This window comes from Microtus oregoni, unplaced genomic scaffold (assembly GCF_018167655.1).
Source record: "Microtus oregoni isolate MIOR12 unplaced genomic scaffold, Mior012 000007F_ref0000211, whole genome shotgun sequence".
NCBI classification, from domain to species: Eukaryota; Metazoa; Chordata; class Mammalia; order Rodentia; family Cricetidae; genus Microtus; species Microtus oregoni.
The window spans coordinates 44136739-44156248 of NW_024543066.1; the positions used below are offsets into that span (position 1 = coordinate 44136739).

General features: G+C 46.1%; 1 protein-coding gene across 2 annotated transcripts in view; it reads left to right on the plus strand.

Annotated features, from left to right (window-relative positions):
- Nucleotides 1-19510, plus strand: part of Ccnd3 (cyclin D3) — a 90711-nt gene that overhangs the window by 59686 nt on the left and 11515 nt on the right. For both annotated transcript variants that reach the window (XM_041655406.1, XM_041655408.1), the window contains one exon: nt 13039-13107. The gene's annotated coding sequence lies outside the window, so the exon portion shown is untranslated. The remainder of the gene's footprint in view (nt 1-13038; nt 13108-19510) is intronic.

Consider the following 19510-nt stretch of genomic DNA (forward strand, 5'->3'; position numbering starts at 1 on the left):
AATTTCACACCCTTTGCTGCCAGCTAAGTGCTATCTCCCTTAGTGTCAGCATTTTGTGTTGAGCCAGCAAGAAGAAATCTCCACCAGTACGGTTTCCTGTCTTCTGTGCTCTGAACGTAGTGACGATGGCCAGAGTTATGGAAATAACGTACAGGGGCTGGGGGTAGCTCAGCAGCAGTGCTTGCTACTGCTGCAAGAATGCATTGCAGGATTTGCCTTGCATTCTTGAGTTCCTAGGTTCAACCCTCAGCACCTTAGGAAGGAAGGGAGGGAGGGACATGATGGCTATAGGACATGATGGCTGACTCATTTCTCATTTGGGAAGCAGAGGCAGAAGGATCTCTGACATTTGGGGCTAACCTGAGCTACATAATGAGATGTGATCCTGTCTCAAAAAGAAAGAAAAAGAAAAGACAAACTTCCTTTTTATTGATCTCTGACCTTTTGCATTTATTTATTTATTATTTATTTATTTGCTTGTTTGTTTTTAAATCAAAGTTTTACTGTTGTAGCCCTGGCTGGCCTAAAACCCCTAGTAATCCTCCTGCCTCAGCCTCCTGAGGGTTGGGATTACAAGAGTGAGTTATCACACCTGGTAACTTTTTTATATTATTATTCTCTCAGCTATTACATTCTGATCACACTTCCCCTCACCCCAGTCTCTGCCACGCCACCTCCCCTTAGAAAAAAAGCAAGCCTCCCAGGGACATCTATCAAACACAACATAACAAACTACTGTAAGACCAGGCACACCATCACGTCAAGATGGACAAGGCAGTCCAACAGTAAGAGGAGGGTCATACAAGTGGGCATAGTCAGAGACAGCCCCCTATTCCCATTGTTAGGAGTCCCACGAGAACACCAAGCTACTCAGCTATAGCATGTACGTAGAGGACCAAGGTCAGACCCCTATAAGCTCCAAATTATTTAAGTAAGATTGTCTAAATAATTCTAAAAATTATTTTTGTATTTATTTACTTACTTTCTTGTATACGTGGTAGCGGTAGAGGGCTCACGCGTCACACACATGTGGAGGTCAGAGGACAGCTTGAGGGGTCTGTTCTCGCTTTCCACTGTGTCCTGGACATGGAGCTCAAGGAGGTGGTCACCAGGCTTGGCAGCAAGTGCTTTATCCCCAAGCAGTCTCTCAAACCCAGTCTGGCCTTTTGAAGGACGAGAAAGCATCCCAAGCAGTTATAGTGGTTTAACCTAGAAGAGGGGACGCTAGAAGGCAGGTAGTACCCATGCTCCGTTGCTGGGGACATTGAGGGCATTGGAATCACTAATGTTGGGACTTAGATCCCAGAGACTGGGCAGTGCCGGGCAGTGCCACATAGCCCATCACTAGGCCTAAAGATGCCTTGTGCTCCATGGCCCCCCAGGTGGTCCAGCAGTTGCTGGGGAGCCAGGTATGCTGAAAACAAGCCTAAGCTAAGGCTGAGCATTTATAACTAATATCACGTCCCTGTGTGGTTATTTGGGAACCAAAGGCAGGACAGGAAAGGCCGTCCACAGCAGGCATCTCATCATATTGAGTCAGCAATTCTCTTCCCCACTCAGTAGCTCACAGACAACCTAGGCATGCTCTTTGATTTCCAGCTACCAACAATGCCTGGCACATAGGAGCCGCTGTCCATGGAATACCCACTGCATGCTATGATCTTTGCCCCTCTCCCCTCACTCAGCATTTAACTCATGCTTTTAGGCTGAAATGGGTAGTCCCATTCTACAGATGAAGCAACTGAGGCTCAGTCCCCTATCCAAGCTCAAAAGTGGTGGGGCTGGCAATCAAATCTTGGGGAGTCCCACTACAAGCTTTCCATGAGGATCTAGTAATGCTGAGTTGCTTATATACTGAATTTCTTTTTAAGCATTTGTTAATACCATTATTTTTTCATTTTACATGTATGGGTGTTTTACCTGCATACATTTCTATGCACTATCCACCATATATCATGTGTGCTTGCCTGATGCCTAGGATCAGAAAAAGTCATAGGATTCCCTGGAATCGGAGTCACAGATGGTTGTGAACCACCATGTGAGTGCTGGGAATTGAACCTGGGTCCTCTGCAAGAGCAACGAGCACTCTCAAGCCTTCCCTCCAGCCTCTGATGGCATCATTTGCTTTTGATGAGCTGTAGGAGAGAGAGAATGAAGAAGCCAGGCGTGGAAGTCACTGTTTCCTGGTCAGGAGGAGAGGAGCTGTGTGGTATCGCCACTTCCAGGGCAGAAAGCCCCCTTGCCCTAACCCAGTCCCCACAGAGAGACTCTGCCACCCCGGCTCCACCTCTTGTCTCTTTCAAGATGTTCTTCTCTGTGACTCAAGAAAGATACCAAGGGTCTGAAATCAGAGATGACCCAACAGAAACACAAATTCCTCAAAAATGTGTTCTCTTTCTAGAGAAGTTTCCCTTCCCATGTCTTCTTCCCTGTGCCAGGGTGTCCCTGCAGTCTGCAGGCTGTGGTCAGCTCTGTGCCTTAGCCTGGGTTCCCGGACTCACTCATCCCCCTCTGGCTCCTCACTGGGCCTGGGAACAACAGCAAGCTTCTGTCTGTTGTGTCCCTGATTCTGGATGCTGCCTGCGCTGATCCACTTAGTTTGATCATAAAATCCTAACCTGGGATTCCTCTGATCTGGGTTCAAATGCTTTGCTGTACTCACCCGCAAAATGAGGATAACAAAACATTACATTTGAGCATAAAAGTCTTGTAGGGGCTGTGTTTGCTGAGAAGGGTCTAATCTGGACTCAATCTCCATAGGTTCTGCAATCAAACTTGGCTTCTTATGTTTATAAGGCAAGCCCTTCACTGACTATCTCTCTGAGCCAACAAACCAAGACTGGGACAGGGACCCATGCACACATTGTCTTAGATAAGGCCTCACTATGTAGACCAGGCTAAGCTGAAGCTCACTATGTAGACCAAGCTGGCCCCTCTGCCTCCTCATTTCTGGGACTAAAGGCATGTGCCACCATAGCCAACCTACGGTTTATTTTATTTTTATCTCTGTGTGTTGTGTGCACATGTGTACGTTCACATGCATGCAAATACCACGTAAAGAGGCCAGAAGAAGGAGTTGGGTCCACTGGAGCTGGAGTTATAGGCAGTTGCTAGCTTCCATGTGGGTGCCGGGACCTGAACTCTGGTCCCCTACAATAGCCACTGATCATCGCCGCAGCCCCTTTCCTTTCCCACTTTCCTCCTCTCCTCCTCCTTCAAGTCTTGCTCTGTAGTTTAGGCTGAAACTTGGGATCATTCTATTGCAGTAGCCTCCTGAGTGAGGAGACTATAGGGTTTTTTGCAGCCATCTCCGTGTCCCAGGCTGGCCTTGAACTGGGATCCTCCAGACTTCCTCTCCCAGGCGCTGAGGCTGGGCTTGGCTTGTAGTCATGAGTCACTCTCTCTGCTTAGCTCCTTTCTCTTCTCATCCGTCCTAGCCCAACCCCAGAATTCTGTGAATTCTCAATTATTCATGCTGTGGAGTGCTTAGGGGGCAACTGCAAATGAGAGAATATATTAATAAATTAGGAAGCTCCAGTTGCCCTCTGATAATAAGATTATTGTTATGGATGAAGAGGTTTGACTCAATAGATTGTTGATTTGAGAATAATTATATCCAGTTTAGGAGGGGTCTGGCCCTCTGGGAATTTCCGATATGGGATGGATAGGACATCCCACGGAGAAGTAGTTTACCGAGCCAGTAAATCGTGGGTTTGTTTGTTTTTGAGACAGGGTCTTACTATATATCTCTGGCTATCCTGGAACTCGCTGTGTAGACCTGGCTGGCCTTGATCTCCCAGAGATCCATGAACTGACTGGATTCATTTGTTTTTGTTTTTTGCAGCAGCATCTCTTATAGCCCACATTGTCTTCAGATTCAGTCTATAGCTGAGGATGACCCTAAATCTCTGCTCCTTCTGCCCCTTAATGCTTAACTGCTGAGTTCATAGGCATCCATCACCATATCATCATGCCCAATTATGTAAGATAAATTATTTTTTTCTTTTCTTTCTTTTTTCTTTTTCTTTTCTTTTCTTTCTTTCTTTCTTTCTTTTTTTTTTTTGAGACAGGGTTTTTCTGTGTATCTTTGTCCTGGAACTTGCTCTGTATACCAGTCTGGCCTTGAAGTTACAGAGATCCCCTGCCCCCTGCTTCCTGAGTACTGGGATTAAAGGGCCACCACCGCCCAGCTGTAAAATAAATTCTTTATAGAGAGGTACAAGAAAAAGAGGCTTGAGTCCTGCCTGGGGAAAGTCCTGTTGCTCTCAGCTCAGTTTCAGAATCACTTGGGGATGATATCTGGCCTGATGGCATATACCTATAATCCCACGATTTGGAATTCAAGACCAGCCTAGGATACCTAATAACACCATTTTACACACACACACACACACACACACACACACACACACACAGAGCGTTGTGTTGCATACCTATAATCCTAGCACTGTGTAATCCCAGTGTTCAGGCAGGTGGAGAAAGTGGATCAGGAGTTCAAGGTCATCCTCTCTCAAGTGGTGAGTTTAAGGCCAGTGGAACTACAGAAGATGGACCCTGTTTCAAAATAACAAAAAAGGAAAAGACAGGGAAAGTAATCATTAGAGGACCGGGGATGTGGCCCACTGTAAAGAATGCTTGCTGTGCCACCGCGAGTCTGAATGCCTACTACACATATAAAAGCTAGGCTAGAGCCAAGCAGTGGTGGTGCACGCCCTTGATCCCAGCACTCGGGAGGCAGAGGCAGGAGGATCTCTGTGAGTTCGAAGCCTGATCTACAGAGTTCCAGGACAGCCAGAGCTACACAGAGAAACTCTGTTTTAAGAAACAAAACAACAAGCCGGGCGATGGTGGCGCACGCCTTTAATCCCAGCACTCAGGAGGCAGAGGCAGGCGGATCTCTGTGAGTTCGAGACCAGCCTGGTCTACAGAGCTAGTTCCAGGACAGGCTCCAAAGCTACAGAGAAACCCTGTCTCGAAACCCCCCCCCCAAAAAAAAAGAAACAAAACAACATAAAAACCTAGGCAAGGCTTAACACGGCTATGACCCCAGAACTGAGGGGCAGAGGCAAGGTGCTCCATGGCCAGCAATCCTACCCAAAATGGCAAGCTTCTGCTTCAGTGAGAGACCTTGTCACAGGGAATAAAGCAGAGACAGATGTCCAGCATCCTTCTACGACCTCCCCACTCACATGCATGGATGCAAACACTGGCATCTGCACATATGTTTACATAAACACGTGCCAATTTTAAAAAAATATATTAGCCTTTGCAAAGATAAAGAACTGACTCAGCAATAGAATCCTTTTCTAGCATGTAAGCGGCCTGGTACAGCAAGCCAATCGGTTAGTCAGTCAATCCGTGCTTCTAGGTGTGAACCCCAATTCAGTCCCTTTCCTTTCCTTCAGATAGGTTCTCACTGGGAAGACCAGGGCCGGCCTCAGTTTCTGCATTTCCCTGCTCTGGCGCCATAGCTTTGGAACAGGGCATGAAGGGAAGCACTAACATGGAATTAACCGCACGCGTTATAAACTGGACATTTTAGACCACCTCTGCCTACCAAGCGATTTAGATTCCCCTGCTGTACAGACACGAACATGAGGCTTATGTACAACAGTCAGTTGTACTGTGCCCCCGGCAGAGCCTCTGTTTGAACCTGACTTGGAGTCTACTGGGCTTGTGTCTCTGGTCACATCCCACACCATCATGGGAAGTTAGTGTAGAATCCTCTTCCCAGAAACTGAAATGGAGTGGAGATAGCTCACGTGTGAATTGGTCCCTAATGGGTCAGAGCAAAGATATGCAGCCGATTGAGAGAGACACAAAGGCTGGGAGGCTGAGCAAGCCTCGACCTTTACCCTTTGGCCTCTGTTAGCATATCTAAAGGAGGAATGTGTCCGTCCAGGGGGTGGTCCTCCGAAGGGCAAGTTAATACAGGGAGGTCTATTGGAGGGAGGGGTCCTGGCCCACCGGCGGCTCTGCCCGTCTTTCCCTATGATCTCCTAAGCTGCCCGGCTCCTTCAGTGGCCTCTTCTCCACCTACTCCTTAAATGTAGTTGTTTGCTGTCGCCGTGGGCTCTCTCTCCCACATTCTTTCTGTGATAGCATCTACTCCAGCTCAGCTTCCTGTGTCCAAGACTGCGGAGGTCCTGACTCAGTAGGAACCAGAGAGAAACGAACCCACACAGGACTGACTTCATCTTTTAGCCCCCTTTGGGTCTTAGCAATTTTCTGACCTGGCGCCTGGCAAGTTGGCACGGTTGGTAAGGGTGCTTGCCATCAAGCCTCATGGCAGGTGTTTGAACCCTGAAACCCATGTGATGGAAGGAGAGGACCCACTCCTTCAAGATGTCCTCATTGCCACGCATGCAGTGAGGTAAATACACCCCCCCTTCCCACACACAACATGCACCCCCTACACACATACACAAATAAAATTTGGAAAGAGAAGTTTCGCCGGGTGATGGTGGTACTCTTCCTTAATCCCAACGCTTAGGGTGCAGAGGCCAGCCTGGTCTACAGAATGAGTTCCAAGACAGCTCGGACTGTTACACAGAGAAACCCTGTCTCAAAAATAAATAAATAAGTCAATAAATAAATAAAATTAAAAAGAGAGCGAGGGGTTTTTTGTTACTTGTTTTGAGAAAGTGTTTTGCTGTGTAGCTCAAGCTATCCTTGAACTATCAATCCTGCCTTAGCCTCCGAATAATTGGGAGCATAGCCCAGGGAGCTATGCCTACTGCTCTTGGAATTTTTCAGGATTTTGTTTCCAAGAACCTTTTAATGGCTCCCCACTTACATGTCCCCAGACCCTAAATGCTTAGAATTCAGTTTCTGGTTTTGATTAAGACCCCTTAACAAGTTTGAAATGTACAATAAATTACTATTAACCCTTCCGTGCCTGTGCTGCTAAAACTTGAATGTGCATGGGTGATATTGTACTGGAATTCATATATGTTGCTTGTGTGTTTTGAGACAAGGATTTACTCTATTGCCCTGCCTGACCTGAAACACCACATGTAGATGAGTCTGGCCTCTAACTCACAAAATTCTGTCTGCCTCTGCCTCCTAAGGACTGAGTCTTCAACATAGTGTGATGTACCTGTAATCTCAGCGCTTGGGAGGTAGAAGCAGGAAGACTCAGAGTTTGAGACCAGCATGGGTTCCATGACAAAAGTCAAAACACATAATTTGCTCTTAGGCTGAGCACAGTGGTGTCCCCAGATCTTGGGGCTGATGTAGGAGGATTATTGCACGCCATCCTAAGGTACATAGGGTTTAAGGCCAACCTGGGCTAACAGTTAGATGCTGACCTGAAACAAAAGTGCTCTGTTGCCTTTGGCACAGTCCCCTCAAGATTGGTCCCGCCTTCCTATCCAGCCTCTGCCCTTGCCTCTCTCTTATGCCTCTCATGGCGCTGGGGTTTGGTATCCTGAGTGAAGACGAGCACAGGCTAGTTGCCTAGTAGGATTTGGTTCACTTAATAGCTCTGTGTTTTCTGCTCTGTGCATGCCTTCGTGACCTTTATAGAAATGGTTGGCATCTGTCCTCCAGACAGTCACAAAGAGCAGGCTGAGAACAGGGCCCTGGACTCTAGGCCCATGGCAGAGTCAGGGTTCTCTTCCTTCGCTGCTCAGTTTTCATGGTGACCCCTTTCTCACTACACCCATTCTTCACATCTCAGCAGGGAGCTGAGGTTCTTTGCAGATGGCATCCGACTGGCCTTGAAGGGTACAGGGCACGTCTAGTGTGGTGGAGAAAGGTGAGAGAAAGCTTTTAGCAGACAGAAGTCTCTGGGCTAAGCAAACTCACCAGTACTGGGCACATTCCATGGTGCCAAGTCTAGATGCTTCTGTGCTAGGGAAGAGAATACGAGGCTGGAGAGAGAATTTGGGTCTAAGCACTGCAGCTACACCACGGCAGCCTTTTCCTTTTTTCTTTTCTTTCTTTCTTCTAATGACCTACTTGCCATATTTCAGGCCAGAACTTGGTGGTCCTGAAGCTTTGGGAGTCTGGATTTTACCCTGTAGTGGTAAGGGGTTTGAGGTTTATAAGAAGTGGAGGAAGCAGTATATTCCTGAAGGTTCTGAAAGCCTGCTTGGGGAGCCATGGAGAGCACAGGCTAGAGCTGGCGCTGGGAGATGGAGAGACAACTGCGCCAGTCAGAAGGACCAGATTCCGCGAGCATCTGGAAGCCGTGGCGACAGGACTCAATTGCAGACTGTTTCATCGACTGGGACGGGAGAAGTAACTCAGCCGATCCCAGTTAATGGGCACACAAAACAAAAGAGATGGGACAGTGGGTTTTGAGATCTGTAGAGTATCAGTGTTATGTCCAGTGGGGATTCTGTGATGTGGTGGGGGTTTGGGATGGAGACTGGAGCTAGAGAAAGGCAAAAGCTGACTAATTGAATCGAACAAGACAACTCATTGAGGTGTACCCAAGGGAGAAATGGGGGCTTTGGCTTCGCCTGGACACCATTGGAGGAAGAGCCAGTGAAACGGTGGAGGGGTTAAAAAGTGAGTGGCAGGGTACAATGTTGTCACCTGCCTGTCACCCCAGTACTCAGAAGGTGGAGGCAGGAGGATCACCCTGAGCTACATACCCAGTTCAACACCAGTCTGGGCTCCATGAAACTATCTCCAGGGTGGGGGTGGAGTGAGGGTGAAAAATGTGTTGCTCAAGGCATTTCTGGGGCTCCTAGGCAAGTCTCAGCAAAGGCAGCTGCCTATCAGGGGAGAATGGAGCTGACCTTTGTCTTATCTGCTCAGAGACCAGATGCTTCTGCTCAGCCCGGGCTTGCTTTCATGGTCTGTCTTCCACTGTGTGCTCCACCTTCTTCTGCCGTAAGGGAACTCAGGAGAGTGGAGATGCTCCAGCCTGGTCTACGGAGTGAGTTCCAGGCCAGCCAGGGCTACACACAGAAACCCTGTCTCAAAAACAAAACAAACAAAAACGTGGGGCTGCTGACCTACCCCTACTTTTCTTCAGAGAGACACAGGAGCTCAGCACAGGAGCATAGACCTTGAACAACCAAGCAGATCAAACAGCAATGTGACCTTAGTTCCCTGCATTCCCCAGAGCTTGAAGTCACTCTTTGGTAGGGTACCATGGGTGGAAATGGCTCTGAATTTTGAGTTGTTTACACTCGCTTCATCCCTCGTTTCATGGATCTGTCCATCTGCCCATCCATCCTGTAGTCTACCTAAAATTTTGTTTACACTTGTTGTCCTGTACTGTCAATCATTCGTATCAAGCCACCAAAGAGAGAAAGTGACCATCAAATCGTTATCGAGACTAAAATACTTGTTTTTGCTTCTTTCTCTCTCTGCATGTGTGTGTATATGTACATGTGAGCGTGTGTAGGGGTGTGCACACGGACACTCACACACACTTGAGGGCCAGAGGCGGTGTGGCTTGTTCTTTCTCTTTTTAATTGTTCTGAGACAGGGGCTCTCATTCAACATGGAGCTTGTGGTTCTTTGGCTGGCTGGCCAGTGAGTCCCAGCAATCCTCCTCCTATGTCTATTTTTTGTCTCTACAGATTTTTACGTTTTTCTTTAGATGGGGTCTCCCTGTGTATCCCAGGCTGTCCCAGAACTCTCTGGGTAGCTGAGGATGACCTTAAACCCCTTATCTTCCTGACTCCACCTCTCCAGTGCTGGGACTGTATGCGTGCACCACCCTGCTCTGCAGACTTAGAGACTCTGTTTGCTTCACATAAATGGAATACTATAGCATGCATTCCTTTTTGGTTCTTAGGCTAATGTTTTCAGAGTCCATGCAGGTTGGAGTGGGTATTGGGGCTATATTATCTGTCTGTGGTTGTTTGTGGGCCACACTAGGGGTTGGGCGTGGGTCCTTGTATATATTAGGCAAATATTCCAGTGTTAAGCTCAATACCCAGACCCTCTCTCTTTTTTACTTTTAATTTTGAGGTGCTCCTATATTCTTTTTCTTTTATTCTAAATCCAGTTAACTTTATTATAAAAAAACAAAAACAGCCATGTGTGTTGGCATAAGCCTTTAATCCCAGCAGTTGGGAAACAGAGGTAGGCAGATCTCTGAGTTGGAGGCCAGTCTGGTCTATATAGCAAGTTCTCAGCCATCCAGGGCTAATCAAATAGACCTGTATCAAAAACAAAATAAAGCCATATATGGGGCGGTAAAATGTGGAACAACAAAACAGCTAACAGAGCATTGCTACTTCATGGGAAACTAGTATCTGGCACTTTGCTTTTCTGGCCCAGAGAGGACGGCTCCTGTCCTGTGGCTGAATAGGAGCAATGTACATCTTCAGAGCTCAGCAGAGCGCCCCATCTGTGCAGTGCCCTAGCCACAGGAGACGGAAGTGAACCCTAGCACAGTGAAGTCCAGACTGAGTCTTCATTCTTAGAACACAGACCTGATGGTATTTAATGTAGAGAACGGCCCTGCACGTTTCCAGCTGTAAGTCACTATTTAGAATGGCTTTTAAATTAAAGTGGTCAGCATATCAAAAAATAAATAAGTAAAATAAAAACTTGGACATAAAAACATCACACACCAAAATTAATGATACCCAAAGTCTCAGTGAACTTCTATCCAGTTAGGACAGCCATCCTGAGGCTGTAGAATTCACACTGGATTTTACACCTTCACTATCAAATACATTTTTATGTCCTTATCCACCGTCAAAAATGAAAGTCCATTAACAGAACTAGAAAAGCAATTCTCTATCATAATTTGTGCCCATTACCATGTTTCGATTTTGGAAAAAAATTGGCAGTGAAGTGATTCAGCAGGTAACGGTGCCTGCAACTAAGCCTGAGGTGAGTTCTAGGCTACAAAACCACAGTGGAGCTATTGGTGGTGGCACACACCTTTGATCCCAGCACTCTGGAGGCAGAGGCAGGTGGATCTCTGTGAGTTTGAGGCTACCCTGGTCTACAGAGCTAGTTCCAGAACAGCCAGGACTGATACAGAAAGAAACCCTGTCTCAAAAAAGAAAAGAAAAGAAAAGAAACAAAACAAACAAAAAGCCTGGTCAGGGAACCAAAAATAAATAAATAAATAAAAGAAGAAGAAGGAGAAGGAGAAGAAGAAGAAAAGAAACCATAGTGGAGGGGGCTGGAGAAATGGCTCAGCGGTTAAGAGCACTGACTGCTCTTCCAGAGGACCCGGGTTCAATTCCCAGCACCCACATGGCAGCTCACAACTGTCTGAAAATCCAGTTCCAAGGGATCTGACACCCTCACACCAATGCACATAAAATAAAGATAAATAAATCATAAAAAAATTAAAAAAAAAAAAAGAAACCATAGTGGAAGGAGAGAACTGATTCCTCCAAACTGTCCTTTGATGTCAGTACCCATGTCACAGAGCTATCTCCCTGTCTCTCATACACACAATAATAAGTATATTATTTTTTTTACAAATTAAAAGAACGAAATGGGGCTGAACATACTGGCTTATACCTGTAATCCCAGTGGGGTTCTGAGGCAGGAGGACCAAAAGTTAGAGACCAGCCTCATAGACAGTCTCTGTCTAAAGATGGGGAAGGAAGGCGTGGCCTGCTGACTAGATGGCTCAGTGAGCGATGAAGCCCCGAGTGGAGAAGGAAGAGCTGACTCCCACAAGTCGTCCTCTGACCTCCATTGTCACACGTGTACCCACACACATACATGTAAACACAAAATGAATAAATATTTTTAATGAGCTGGGTATGGTGGTGCATACCTTCAATCCCAGCATTCTGGAGGCAGAGGCTGGCAGATTCAAGGCCAGCCTGTTTTATAGAGGGTTTAAGAAAAAGAAGAAGGTAAGTTATTAAGAAGGAAACTAAAGTGTATCTTCATCTATACAGGACAATATTTTCTTCTTTAAGATAAACCTGGACCAGACCTGATAGAGTGCCCGAGACCCAGAGTAGGGAAACTGAGCCCAGGAGGAGTGTGAGGTCTTCTGGTCAGCTTGGATGACACAGTGTAACAACTCAACACATCACACACACACACACACACACACACACACAGACACACACTCACACACACACACAGGCACAAAGCTGCTTGTGATGGCACTTGGGAGTCAGAGGAGGAATGGGGTCAGGAGTTTAGGGTCCTTCTTGATTGTGTAGAGTTTGAGGCGAGCCTGGGCTACATAAGACTTTGAACACAGAAGGTAAAAGAGCTCTAGTCCTCTGCATTGTTCACGGCCCAGCAGTGTCTGAGGTTTACTGGGGTCTCAATAGAGGCTCACGTCCAGAGTGAGTCTAAGTGTAAGTAAAATGCATGTCCTGAATGAGTTGCCTGCAGAGGCTGAGTTTCAGGGAGGGCAGGAAATTGATTGATTGATTGATTGTTTGATTAGAATTAGGTGGGGTCTTCCTGTAGCCCCTGACTGCCCTGAAACTTGCTCAGTAAACCAGACTGGCCTTGAACTCACGGAGACCCACCCACTTCTTCCTAATTGCTGGAATTAAAAGCAGGAGCCACCACACCCTCCCCCTTTTAAATTTAAATCACATTTATTATTTTTTTTTCTCTGCATATAGATGTCTGTAGGGTCACAATTTCTACAACAAAGGTGTGAAGGCCAGAGGAGATCAATTTCTTGTTTCTTTCCTTCTACCACACAAGTCCCAGGAATTGAATTCAGGTTATCAGGCTTGGTCGCAAGCCCCTTTTCCCGCTAAAGGGACAGTCTTGGACTTTTCTTCCCATTGCCACAACTCTATTGATTAGTGTTATCACACACTAATAACTAATTTTAAATTGGAAAAAGAAATAACCCACGAAAACCTTGATATAAGGGAACTTTAAGTTAAACTGTGCCAATACGAATGGTGGCCGGCTGGGACCAGACAAGAAAGACTGTCTATGTGGGAATTACCTGAGCACCCATCTTCAGGTTCTTCCGGCAGGCTAACCAATTTTGCAGCTACTCTCACCCCCACACAAGTTCCAAGTCTTTGAGGACAAAGAGGATTTATTTATAGGAAGCACGGAGAATAATTTAGAACAGCGGCTAACTTGCTGTCCCTGATCTTTCCTTTGCAGCCCTGAAAGCTTCTGGAAGTTGTGGACCAGCCAGGGTTTCAGGAGGACAGAGCAGGAGGACAGGCAGTGGTGAGTGATAAGGCCCTAGGTGGGCTGAGTGCTGCGGGCCAGATAACATTGGCTAGGGTAGCCGGGGCCTCAGAGGAGAACTTTAAAAGCCGGGCTGACTGACTTATAAATTGACCGATAAGCAGGTCCTTGGACTGGGATGAAAGAGGTGTCACTGAGAGATTAATCTGATGGCCTTGGGCCACCAGTTCAGGATCTCTCCAGGAGCAACGTGAAGGTGGGGTGCTGTAGAGACTCTGGCAATGGCCATGGGGCCCAGCCGTTCAGACTCGGATCTCAAAACCCGTTGAAACCCCTCTGCCACTTGAATGACATGTAGCTTCTGTGGAGTTCATCTTTCCCTAACCGGAAGAATTCAGAGCCTTAGGGAGGTGGCTGGGTGGGTAAGGCAGATGCTACCAAGCCAGGGGACCCAGTTCAATCCCTGGGACTCACAGTCGTGGAAGGAGGACAAATTCCTTTAGGTTGTCTCTCACCTTCACATGGACATTGTGACATGTATTCCTTCCCCATAAATAAATAAATAGAATAAAAACATTTTAAAAAGAAATAAAAAGACTTATTTATTTTTTCTGTTATATATTACAATAATTGTGATTATATCCTGGACCAGAATATGAAACTATGTACTTTTCTGAGGTAGAATATAAAGTCTTCAAATAAATATCAGATTTGCATGGAACGTGATCAGACCATGGGATCAGTCCCTTTCTCTACTGTGAAGGAATTTATTTGGTGGCAGGTTTTAAGAAAGGGCAGAGTCTCGAAGGCCCTGGGGATGTACAGTGTAATCCCCTAATCCAGGCACTTGGGTGGTGGCAGGAGGATCAGGTACTCACTGAACCGCAGGGCATCCTCCTTCAAAACAAATGAACAAACAAACGGAAGGAGTGGATGAACAGGAAAAGTGGGATCTAAGAGATCTAAGGGAGCAGTCCTTTTTTTTTTTTTTAAATCTTTTTTTTTATTATTTTAGCTTACTTTATTTTCCCCACAGTTTCTTTTTTTAAATATTTATTTATTTATTATGTATACAATATTCTGTCCGTGTGTATGTCTGCAGGCCAGAAGAGGGCACCAGACCTCATTACAGATGGTTGTAAGCCACCATGTGGTTGCTGGGAATTGAACTCAGGACCTTTGGAAGAGCAGGCAATGCTCTTAGCCACTGAGCCATCTCTCCAGCCCAAGGGAGCAGTTCTTGCTCCCACCAGGCAACCACTGCATCAGGAAATCAAAGCAAGGAAGAAATTTAACATGGTACCAGGGTTTAAAGTGCAAGCACCCCGTGGAGCATGGTGGTGACTCACCATTAACCCCAGCAGAGGCAGGCTGATGTCTGCGAGTCCAGGCCAGCCAAGGCTCCATAGTGAAACCCTGTGTCTCAAGTAAACAAACAAACAGATAATAATACAAAAATAAATAAACCCAGAAGTATAATAACAAACAGAATTTATTGTTAGCTCCAGTTTTAAAAAGAAGAAAAACAATAAATCAGCATGTAGTTTAGTATCAAGTCAACTTAATCATAATATACCACTCTTTTTGTTCATTTATTTATTTATTTATTTATTTATTTTTGATTTTTCGAGACAGGGTTTCTCTGTGGTTTTGGAGCCTGTCCTGGAACTAGCTCTTGTAGACCAGGCTGGTCTCGAACTCACAGAGATCTGCCTGCCTCTGCCCCCAAGTGCTGGGATTAAAGGCGTGTGCCACCACCACCCGGCTCATTTATTTATTTTTTTACTTTTTTGGGAGTGATATTTGTTTGTTTTGCTTTTGAGACAAAGTCTCTCTATGTAGTCCTGGCTAGAATTCTCTATGTAGAACAGACTGGCTTTGAACTCTTGGATATCTGCCTGTCTCTTCAGTACTGGAATTGTAGGCTTAAAATTATATGAGTTAATTAGTTAATTAATTAGTGTGTGTGGGTACCATGATGTGAGTGTGGAGGGCAGAGGATAGTGTGAGATTTAGGTCTGTTCTATGATATGGGTTCCAGGGATTAAACTCAGGTCCTTAGGCTTGGCAGCAAGCATCCTTACTGCTGGGTCATCTCAACATCCCCAATGGCCATAGGTTTTTTTTTTTGTTTTTAGAGACAGGGTTTCTCTGTAGCTTTGGAGCCTGTCCTGGAACTCCCTTTGTAGACCAGGCTGGCCTCGAACTCACAGAGATCCGCCTGCCTCTGCCTCCCGAGTGCTGGGATTAAAGGCATGCGCCACCACCACCTGGTTTCTTGCTTCTCTTTCCCCCTGTGCTGTAGATTGAACCTGCTAGGCAGATGTTCTACCAAGGAATTATATCACAGCCCTGAGACATTTTTTTTTTTCACTTTTGAGTCAGGGTCTCATGTGTCCCAGGCTTGTTTCAATTCAAACTCACTGTGGGAGGTATGGGAGGGTGACCTTGACTTTCTGGCCCCCCCTCACCCCCCCTGCTCTCCTCCCAGGTGGAAACTACAGTTTACACAGCACTATGGAATGTCACCCAGGGCTCATACATGCTAGACAAGCACTCACTCACCGCCTGGTTCATTACTACATGCTCTTAGCTACTAAGTCATATCTATAGCCCTTGCATTTACTTTTTTCTTTCTTTTTAAAGGTTTTTATTTCTAGCCAGGTGGTGGTGGCGCACACCTTTAATCTCAGCACTTGGGAGGCAGAGGCAGGCGGATCTCTGTGATTTCTAGGCCAGCCTGGTCTACAAGAGCTAGTTCCAAGACAGGCTCCAAAGCTACAGAGAAACCCTGTCTCAACCCCCCCCCAAAAAAAAAGTTTTTATTTTATTTTACTTTATTTTATTTTGAGACAGGATCTCACTCGGTAGCTCTGGATGGCTTGGGACTCAATAGGTGAGTCAAGCTGACCTCAAACTCACAGAGATCCTTCTGCCTCTGGCTTCTGAGTGCTGGGATTGAAGGCATGCACCACCATCCCTAACATTTTTACGTGAGTGTAGGAGTGTATGTGTGTGTGTGTGTGCGCGCGCACGTGGATACATGCACAGGACTGCAACTGCACTGTGGATGCCAGGACGTTTGGAGCTGGAGTTATAGACGGTTGTGAGCCACTTGAACTTGGATCTCTGGGAGAGTGGTTCATGTTCCTTACTGTTGAGCCATCTCTCCAGACCCACAACCTTGAATTTCTGATCTCCCTGCATCTACGTCCAGCGTGCTAGGATTATGTGAACATATGGTCACACTGGTTTCACATAGTGCTGGGAATCTTCCTCGGGGGCCTTCATGCCAGGCAAGTACTGTAGCAACTGAACTAAGTGCCCAGCTTAAAACAGCATCATCTAATTATTTTTAAGATTTACTTTTATTATTTTGATTGTGTGTGTGTGTGTGCGCGCGCGTGTGTGTAAGTGAGTGTAGATGCCCTTGGAGGGGTACTGAACCCTTCTGGAGCTGAGGTTATAGGTGGCTGAATGGTAGGTGCTCTTAACTGCTAAGCCCTGTCCCGTTTTCCACCCATCCCCTCTTTTTTTGAGACAGGGTCTCACTATGCAGCCTTGGTTTGACCTGGAACTTACTATATAGACCAGGCTGTTCACAAACTCACAGAGAGCCACCTGCCTCTGCCTCTTGAGTGCTGAGAATAAAGGTATGCACTACCATGTACAGCCCAAAATAAATAAAAGTTAATAAAATAAAATAAATTAGTTGAGAAGTCACCCCTCTTGATATTCTCTGAGTTGGTGATGACACCTTTCTTGAATGTTTGCAAGACTCTGCCTGTTTGCTGCTGAAGGCTAGCCCAATGTGCAGGTGAAGGCTAGCCCGGTGAATCAAACTTTTACTTGAAGAGTGAAAGTGATTTAAACAATAAGGAAGAGGCATCACTCCCTGCATCACAGAAAGTCCAGAGGTAGCCTCAGGCCTGGTTAATCAGTAGCTCAGCAATGTCACCCAGAGGGAGATTTATTCTGATAATCCACTAGGCCCCTTTCTTCATTGTAAAATGGCAAAGGCTGCTCTGGCATCACACACAGTGGGTAAGAGCATAGGTTTGTGGTAGCATTCATCTGTGGTCTCTTTGGTTGGGAAGCTGAGGCAAGAGCATTGCCAGTCTAGGCAACACGGCGAGTATCTGGTAAGTCAGGACACACCACAAAATCCTGTCTGAAAAAAAGTGAAAACAAAACAGAAGGGTAGGGAGTTTATAAATGGAGCGTGGTTGCTAGAATGCTTGCCTGCTTACCCAGCGAGTGGGAAGCCCCTGGTTCCATCGCTAGCAATCCATAAACTGTGCATGGTGCTTCATGCTGCAGTGATCTAGCGTTCCTGCACTAGGGAGGTAAAGGCAGGAGGGTCAGGAGTTCTAGGGCATCTTCATCTACAAAGCAAGTATGAGGCTAACCTGGACTACAGGAGACACTAGCTGAAGTCTGTCTATGGGTATGGATGCTCAGCTTTCCTGCTGGCCTGTGGTTGTAGATACCTGCAATCCCAGTACTGGGAAGGCAGAGGCAGGATGGCCACAGGCTTGAGACCAAATGTGTTCACAGTGAGTCTAAGCCAGGTAGACCTTGCCTTAGAGACATTAACAAAACAACAGCAATACCAGTTTTTATTTATTTGAGACAGTCTTTCACTGAAACTAAAACTTGCTGTTTAGAATAGGCTAGCTAGCAGGGAGCTCTGCCCCATCTTTCCCATGCTGGGGTTATAGGCACCTGCAACTGTGCCCAGCATTGATGTGGGGCTAATCAGGTCGTCTTGATTTCCCAGCAAGTGCTCTTAACCTCTGATCCCAGGCTAGAGTTAATTAATTAATTAATTAATTAGGTTATAGTCTTCTTTCCTACCTCCCTCCCTCTGTGTCCCCCCCCCCCGACTTTCCTTTTGTTTTTCTTAAGACAGGGTCTTACTATGTAGCTCGGGCTGACATGAACTTATTGTATAGAATAGGTTCACCTTGAACTCACAGAGATCCTCTTGCTTCTGCCTCCTGAATGCTGGAATGAAAGGCATGAGCCACCTCTGCCCAGCTTTCTTCTTAAAATTACATTTTGGGAACCTGAAATGACCCTATCCTAGAGCAATACTGACGAATATCTTGCATATCATCATAGAATCTTCATCTGGTGATGGATAGAGATAGAGACAGAGACCCACACAGGAGCACTGGACTGAGCTCCCAAGGTCCCAAGGAGGAGCAGAAGGAGGGAGAACATGAGCAAAGAATTCGGGACCACGAGGCGTGCATCCACCCACTGAGACAGTGGAGCTGATCTACGGGGAGCTCACCAAGGCCAGCTGGACTGTGACTGAAAAAGCATGGGATAAAACCGGACTCTCTGAACATGGCGAACAATGAGGGCTGATGAGACACCAAGGACAATGGCACGGGGTTTTGATCCTACTTAATGTGCTGGCTTTGTGGGAGCCTAGCCAGTTTGGATGTTCACCTTCCTAGATATGGACGGAGGGGGGAGGACCTAGGACTTAACACAGGGCAGGGAACCCGGACTGCTCTGTGGACTGGAGAGGGAGGGGGAGAGGAGTGGGGGGAGGGGGAGAAGGGTGGGAGGAGGGGGAGAAGGGTGGGAAGAGGGGGAGAAGGGTGGGAGGAGGGGAAGGGAAATGGGAGGCTGGGAGGAGGTGGAAACTTGTTTTTTGTTTATGTTTTTTTTTTCTTCTTTTCGCAATAAAAAAAATTAAAAAAAAAAGAATAGTTAACAGTATTACAATAACTGCAGTCTCTTTTGGTATGTTATATGTTGCAATATGTTACTAATGAACATGACTGTAGCAAAAAAAAATTACATTTTATCTGTTTCTCTCTCTCTCTCTCTCTCTCTCTCTGTGTGTGTGTGTGTGTGTGTGTGTGTGTGTGTGTGTAACACTTGTGGATCCTGGATATTGAACTCAAATACTCAAATTGTCAGGTTTTATATCAAGTCTCATCACTCACGTAGCCATCTCACCAGCTCCAGAGTTTCTTGAGCAATAGGGAAACCTGCCCGAAGCTGGATGATAGTGTCTTGGCCACTTGTAAGGCATTTCATTGTGAAGTGGGAAGAAACATTCGTGTGTGGTTTTTACCTTGTTCTTTTAATTTTATGTTACGCGGTACATTATGTATGTATGTATGTCATAAGAACAACATGGATGTAGTTTATCTATTTACTTATTTTTGAGGCAGATACTCACTACCTAGCACAGGCTGGCCTGGAACCCATTATGTAGATCAGGCTGGGCTTGAATTCACAGAGATCCACTCTCCTCTGCTTCTGGAGTGAAGAGACTAAAGCCATGTGCTACCATGCCTGTCCAGAACGTAACAGTTTACTTTATTGTTTTTTGAGACCGTGTGTTTCTCTAGCAGTCCAAGGGTTCCATATTTTTTGTTTGTTTTACTTTTTTTTTCCTTTGTGATAGGGACTCATG